Below are 7,767 nucleotides of genomic sequence, written 5' to 3'. Positions count from 1 at the left end.
CCGGTAGAGACCACAAGTAAAAATGACATTGCCAAAAATGGACAAGGTGAGATTTCCATTTCTTCATCAGAAGATGAGTCCCCTTTGAAGCCAGAATGGATTTTCCTTGATATCTAACATAATGCATGAAAGGGTGGATCGTTATTATTAGTAGCTCTTTTAGTCATTACATTTCAAAAAAACATAGGTATTTTTGGCAAAAGCAATCATTTACTAATTGGGTCATTTTCCTTTAATGAGATCCACTACTCGAATGAAAAAAGAAATGTTTTACAAAACACTTCTTTTCTTTCATTTCAAAATGATCACAGGTATCAATTGACTTAGCGATTGGATCATTGAAGTTATCGTGTCATTAGTCTAGGGTTTACCTTTTTAACCATAGGTATTCTTTTGGGAGCAGTATGGGCTAATGAGGCATGGGGATCTTATTGGAATTGGGACCTCAAGGAAACTTGGGCATTTATTACTTGGACCATATTTTCTATTTGTTTACATTTAGAACAAATCGGAGTTTGCAAGGTGTGAATTCGGCAATTGTGGCTTCCATGGGATTTCTTATAATTTGGATATGCTTTTATATTTGTGTCTCCAGGTACTCCTTTATCATTTCGTCCAACAGGAATAGTTGTTCTAATTCTATGAATCTTTCTAGAACGTTCTTCTCTTGAATATCATTCAAAAAAGTTTGGGATTGCCTTGTATTCCACCAATTAGTAACTAAAGGTTCCAGACTTTTATTAAATGAGAGAGAGATCCACCAGGGCAAAAAGACTATAGATGCAAGAAATGGGAGGGGAGTCCATGCTTTCTTTTTTGGCACTTTTAAGGTACAAAGCCGAATGGTTCCAGATTAATTCGTTGTTTCTATTTTATTTTTATTTTGCCCCTCCCTAGTCTTAGGAGCTTTAATCCCAGTGATGGAATTAGTACCAAGAACTCCTCCCGTTTTGAATTCAGGATCCACATAAGAAAGCATTGACTCCCTTCCCATATCTTGCATCTATAGTCTTTTTCCCCTGGTGGATCTCTCTCTCATTTAATAAAATTCTGGAACCTTCGATTACGAGGTTCATTCGAATCTGAAATTCAATCCCGGAAATACAGCATCCCACTTTTTTTTACTACCCAAGGCTTCAATACATTTTGAAATAGAGAAATCTCTACTGGAGCAGGAGCTATCAGAGAACCTACAAAATCCCTCAAATTGTATCTAACTAAATCCAGGTATTGCAGACATTCCCTCATTTCCATCCCGGAGCATCTTAAGTTTCCCGTTTATCGAAAAAATCCCATTATTGGCTCATTCTTCAACGAATGACCCCTTCTCATAATGAGAATGTACATAACCCTATTCCGGTCCGGTCTGGTATGGAATGAACTTATAATTTGATGATCGAGTCGATTCCATGATTATAAGTCATCACCACCAATCCACAGAATAGTTCGAATTTTGATGTAAAAGGTTTATCGATGGGGTTAACCATTTATTTATTTCAGGGTACCTCATCTTTTTTTCTTTTTTTTTTTTTTAAAGAGAGAAAGTGGGGGGAGAAATGACAAGAAGATATTGGAACATCAATTTGGAAGAGATGATGGAGGCAGGAGTTCATTTTGGTCATGGTACTAGGAAATGGAATCCTAGAATGGCACCTTACATCTCTGCAAAGCGTAAAGGTATTCAAACCTGTACTACCCCGACCTTACCCCCCAGAAACAATCGAATTATTTAATTCAAGTTCGAAGTCTTGAAAAAGCATTCCATTTCAGACCAATTTCTAGGACTAAAGATCTTGATTTGGGAAAGGAACATTAATGATTCATATAAATCACTTAACAGGAAATGTCTTGAATAAATCCAACGAGTAACTAATAATCCTGTTATATAGAAAAAGTGGCTATCATGCCTTTTTCTGACAGAGTTAATTAGCAAAGGAAGGTATCAATTTCAATCAATATCTGTGTCATCCGGATCTCATTAACAAACAATAAAGTTCAATACGGAACATATGCATTTTCTTTGGACTTAATTGCTTTTATTTTGCATAACCTGTACTACCCCGACCTTACCCCCTAGAAACAATCGAATTATTTAATTCGAGTTTGAAGTCTTGAAAGAGCATTCCATTTCGGACCAATTTCTAGGACTAAAGATCTTGATTTGGAATGACTCGAAAAGTTTTTTATTTTTATTTTTATACAACGATCCAAATTCATATGATTTAGCCAATTTATAGTGATCCAAACTTTTGACATGGGCTATTTCGATGGATAAAAAATATTGACAAGCTGGGCCATTAAGTAGATCCAAATTGTTCTTATGATTTGGCTCATTCAGAGATCCAAATTCATTATACGATTGAAGTTGCTTTTCATAATCCAAACTCATCACATGATTGAAGATGCTTTTCATGATCTATGCTGGAAAAGGGGATTTTGATCAATTGATAGTCTGGTTTGATCGACCGATAAAACCTCGCTTGCTGGACAATTGTTTGTAATTTCGATCGATCGATGGTTCGATCGATTGGGATAATTCGAAGAAATCAAATTAAGTCTCTTAAGACTTTTTGAGCACGTTCGATTGATTGGAGTTTTGATTGATCGATGGTTAGATCGACGACACGCACAGTTTTTCATAATTGCATGATTTGTTTCCTATATACCATGTGTAATACTATATATATGGGTATTAAACATGATTAGGGAGTAATGAAGAACTTGTTTTAAGAGTGTTAAGGTTTTGAGAAGGATTTTTGAATTTGTAAGTTGATTTTATCTCTTATAAATCGTTTTCATAGTTGATTGCTTGCCACATTGTGCTGTAATTTTTTCCCATGAGATTTTTTCTAACTTTCTTTGCATTTATCTTTTGTTTGTATGATTTTTTTCGGGGTTTGCTTATACACCTGTATGGTTGTTTATTGATGAATGGAGTACTTCCACGTGCCCGCACCCTAATTTCCTGAGACTGAGAGGGAGAGGGTCCATCACAATGTCGCTTAGTATTCATTTTGTGTATTAATTTCACTAGCTATTTTTAAACATGAGCTCAAAAAATAATTATCTAAAATTCACGTGGGCTACAAGCAAAAGGCTGTAATCGAACACTGGCTATGGAAAGTTCCACGGGTACACCCAAAAGTTTTTTCACCAGGCATATTTGTTTTTTCGGTTTTTTTCATTCATCCCCGGTGAAGGGGTAGGGTGGCATATGAACGTGAGCGTAGGTCTAGAGAAGGTTTCAACGGGGTCGTTTACATCCCTACGGTTGCGTGTGGTGCGGCGTTCTAGATCTGCCTCGTTTTTGGGCGTCTCCAGTGAGAGATACAGGGACATTCATGTCACTCTGAAATTTTGAAGCAAGTAGCTGTCTCTCTCCAACTCCATCTGCGTCTGTAGCCTGCACGGACGACGCCCCTCGCAAACCCTATTTCTCCCGTGGCATCTCTTTAGCATCCCTTGATCCCCCCTCCTCTCTCTCTCTCTCAGACTATTCCCTTCTCTCTGTGTCGGTCGGACCCGCTGATTAGGTCATCGAAGAAGAAGATAGGTAAGGGATCTTTTTTCTGATTTTGGGGTTTTGGACCTTCTGATTTTCTCATCCATCATGGACCCACGTTTCGGACCATTTCCTTTGAGTTATATGGCTCCACGGTTTAGAGCGTTTGGTTTGAGTTTGGATTTTTTTTTTTTTTTTTTCTGATTTCGTTTTTATTACCAGCCGTTTGCTTTAGAGTTACATGGGGCCATGGCTTGGGTCCGGCATGATATAATTTCTGAGTTTGTTAATTATTACTTGTAGTAATAATCCTGTGGAGAAACTAATGATTGAAAGTTTGTCTGTGAACTTCTGCCATTAATTTCAAGTGCCAATTGAATCAGACTACCCAATCAACGGACTTGCTTGCTTTGGTGGGCTAAAACCAAAAAAGCAAACAGATCAATTATACCTACTATCCTGTCAACATTCCGCCAGGAAGTAAACTGATCCAATAATCAGGATCACTAGACTGGTGCACTATTTGGTCAGGGGTCGATCTAATGGTCTAGATGGATGACAGATTGAAAGTTTGTCGTTGAACTTCTGCCATTAATTTCACGTGCCAATTGAATCAGAGGACCCAATCAACATAATTGCTTTCTTTGGTGGGCTAAAACCAAAAAAGTAAACAGATCAATTATAACCACTATCCTGTCAACAGTCCGCAAGGAAGTAAACTGATCCAATAATCAGGATCACTAGACTGGTGCACTATTTGGTCAGGTGTCTATCTAATGGTCTAGATGGATGGGCACAAGGACTGAATTTCTGTAGAGATGATTTACACTGTATCTTATTAGTTGGCTTGTCACTCTATCATGAGTCTTTTTATACTCTGGCAAAGTGTGATGGTTCATACATGCAGTCAGCAATTACACATGCCCATTAAACCAATCTGATTTTTGGGTTATGGCCAGGCTATCTACATTGGGTTCCTCAATGTTAACAGTTTTGTTTATGTCGGCTATAGCTATGTCCTTTGTCCATTTGGGCTAGCAAGGAGTATGTGGTTATAGTGTGTCTTGATGGTGTAACCATGAGAACATGTCGTGTTATGTTTGTTGGACCATTGTGTTTTCATTGGGGAATTTTGCATGATGATTATGTGCCATGGCATGAAATTTCTGCTGGTGCAAATGAGTGAGGAAGCGTCGTCACCCAAGCCTATTCAAGGGGCAGGTGGAGGCTCTCTCCATGAACAATCTTTTGTGTGGTGCTTGTGATCCCAAAGCGTTGCTTGAGATCAACATCAAGAAGGTGATCAGTGATGAATCCTTTCACGATATTCCGGCAGTTTTGGCAGATTTCAAAATTGTTAGTTATCCGGGAGGTTTCGGTTTTAGTAACCCTGTGATCTTATTGCCCTTCCTAGTTATCCATTTTGTCTTCTCAAGTGGAGGAATTGGATTCGAGAATGAGTGCAATCAGCCTCCTTTTCTATATGGATAAATTGTTTGCCCAAAGGCTTCTTTAAAGCTTCCTGCGGTCTTAGACAAGGGATCCCATTTCCCCTTATTTGTTTGTTATAATTGGGGAAGCTCTGAGCATGCTACATCAACGAGGGGAGGAAAACGGGCTCTTTTGTGGTTTCGGGGGTACAAGTGGAGACGATAACATACGCCACTTGCAGTATGCAGGCGACACTTTATTGTTTTGTGAAGCGGATTCTAGTTCGGCGGACAACCTTAGGAAAATTTTGATATGTTTCGAGGCGGTTTCGGCCCTAAAGATAAATACGTCAACGTTTAAGATGTTGGGGGTGCATGTGGACTCGGAGGAACCATCTCTCTATGCTTCCTTATTTGGGTGCATAATGGGTGAATTTCCGTCCTCTATCTTGGGCTGCTGCTTTGCATTGGGAAGCTGCCAACACACCCGTGGAACAAAAGTTATCGAGAGGATTGAAAGGAAGCTGGCTGCTTGGAGATGTTGATCCCTTTCTTTGGGGGGTAGGTTAACCCTTCTAACATGCCGGTTTACTTTCTCTCTTCAAATGCCCAACGTTTGTGTTGAAAAGACTCGAGAAATTGAGGAGAGACTTCTGTTGGATGGGGCCCAGTATTGATAGGAAATTCCATCTCCGGGGGGGGGTGTCTGTCATCAACATGGTTCTTTTGGGTAAGTGGATTTGGAGGTTTGGAATTGAAGCGGGAAGAAAATGGAGGGAAATTATTGCCAGTAAGTATGGAACTCATAGAGGGGGGATGGTTTGTGAGAAGTTCATCTTTGTATAGAGCTTTAGGGGTTTGAAAAGCTATTGTGGCCATACAACACCTAGTAAAAGGGAGGGGGGTGAGGTTTGAAGCCTCAGTCTGTCATCAGCATGGTTCTTTAAGGAAAGTGGATATGGAGGTTTGGAGTTGAAGTGGGAAGAAGATGGAGGGAAATTATTGCCGGTAAGTATGGAACTCAAAGAGGGGGGATGGTTTGTGAGAAGTTCGTCTTTGTATGGAGCTTCAGGGGTTTGAAAAGCTATTGCAGCCATACAACACTTAGTTAAAAGGGGCATATCTTTCAACCTTGGGAACGGAAAGCGCATTCGATTCTGGGTTGATGTGTGGTGTGTGGACAGATCTCTCCAGGAATTATTTCCTGGGATTACTCGGTTAGCTATTGACCGATTTGTAGTAGTTGAGGATTGTTTTTCTGTTGATGAGACGGGGTGGTATGGTCCCTTCCCTGTAGGAGGAACATGTTGGACTCGAAGATTGGCGAGGTTGCTGAACTTTTGAATTTCCTGAGTGTCATAAAGCCAAATATTGACAAGGTTACATGGAGGTTGCTTATTATGGCTGTGTTTTGGGGCATCTGAGGGGCTAGGAACGACCGATGTTTTCGAAACTTATAGGAAGGAGTGGGGGAGGTTATAAGTAAAATCGATTGTATTTTGTCTGATTGGGTGGGAATTGTTTAGTTTTTTTTTTTTTTTTTTTCTCGGTTCTAGCAGGCCTCGTCGGGGCGCTTGCTTTTTTTGGGGTGTATTCTTTTCTTGCTTTCGTGAGCTTCTTAATAAATTGTTTACATGATGATCAAATACAACTCTAGGGGCATATCTCCATTTTGTCCACCCAACTTGAATTCAATCTCTCCACTCTTATGAATAGACCCAAGATATCAAAAGTGGTCATTTTGGGAAACTTCTTGGCTAGCAATCTTAACTAATTCCTTGTTTTCACTCCTATTATTACTAATATAGCATTCCATATACTTTGTTTTAGTTTGACGAATTTTAAATCCTTTAGATTCTAAATCACACGTCCTTAAATCTAGCTTTCAATTAAACCCTCCCTCATCTTGTCAATCAAAACTATGTCATCTGCAAACAACATATACCATGGGATCTCTTTTTGCAAATGCCTTGTTAACTCGTCCATAATCAATTCGAAAAAAGGTACCGGCTCAATGCTGCTGACCCTGATGTAAGCCTACAATATAATTAGGAACTCACTTTTCTCAACTAGTAGTCCTCATATTTGTCACACCCCTCATATGTATCCTTAATCATGTCAATATAACCTCTTGAAACTCCTTTCTTTCACAACACAAATCACATTAACTCTCTAGGCTGCTTTCTAGAAGTCAATAAAGACCATGTGGAGGTCCTTCCTCCACTCCTATATTTCTCCATCAATTGTCTATGTAGGAAAATAACTTTAGTGGTAGACAACCTTGGCATAACTAAATTGATTGTCTGATATATTCATCTCATGCCTTAGTCTTTTCTGCAATCACTCTATGTAAGTTTCATAGTATGGTTCATAGGTTTAATCTCATGATAGTTGTGTTGCTCTGGTACATACACGTGATACAATTTTATATATGAATTGATATTGTAAATTATATATGAAATAATGATTTTTTAATCATTAAATAAGGCTTTATTAGAAGGGAAGCCCAAAGGCACATTACAATGCAAGCACATTACAAAGGAGCATCGACCAACGAGAAGCTACTAATCCAAGGCTACTTGGGGGAAACGGGCCTGATATCTCCACCCAAGAGCAAACATGATGTTTAATTCGACTGGCAACGGTAAAGATTGGGGCAGCTTACACCATTGAAGGAACGATTATTCCTTTCCCTCCATACAACCCAAAGGATAGCTGCAAAACATTGCCTCCACAACACTCTTCTCTTTTGCCTAAAGGGGCTCAGACTCCATGCTTCAAAAAGGAGATGAATAGAGCTTGGCATAGACCCATGCCTCTTTAAATTGATGAATA

The 7,767-nt window shown here is 39.2% G+C and overlaps 1 protein-coding gene across 3 annotated transcripts in view; it reads left to right on the top strand.

The window, feature by feature from the left end:
* The first annotated feature begins 3,196 nt into the window (after positions 1 to 3,196).
* The window catches only part of LOC131226627 (TSL-kinase interacting protein 1), a 61,139-nt gene continuing 56,568 nt past the window's right edge, over positions 3,197 to 7,767 (top strand). For all 3 annotated transcript variants that reach the window (XM_058222208.1, XM_058222209.1, XM_058222207.1), the window contains exon 1: positions 3,197 to 3,553. The gene's annotated coding sequence lies outside the window, so the exon portion shown is untranslated. The remainder of the gene's footprint in view (positions 3,554 to 7,767) is intronic.

The sequence above is a fragment of the Magnolia sinica genome, chromosome 15 (assembly GCF_029962835.1).
Source record: "Magnolia sinica isolate HGM2019 chromosome 15, MsV1, whole genome shotgun sequence".
Lineage (NCBI taxonomy): Eukaryota > Viridiplantae > Streptophyta > Magnoliopsida > Magnoliales > Magnoliaceae > Magnolia > Magnolia sinica.
Note: the sequence above shows the minus strand (reverse complement) of the source record. Positions and strands in the feature narration are given on the sequence as shown.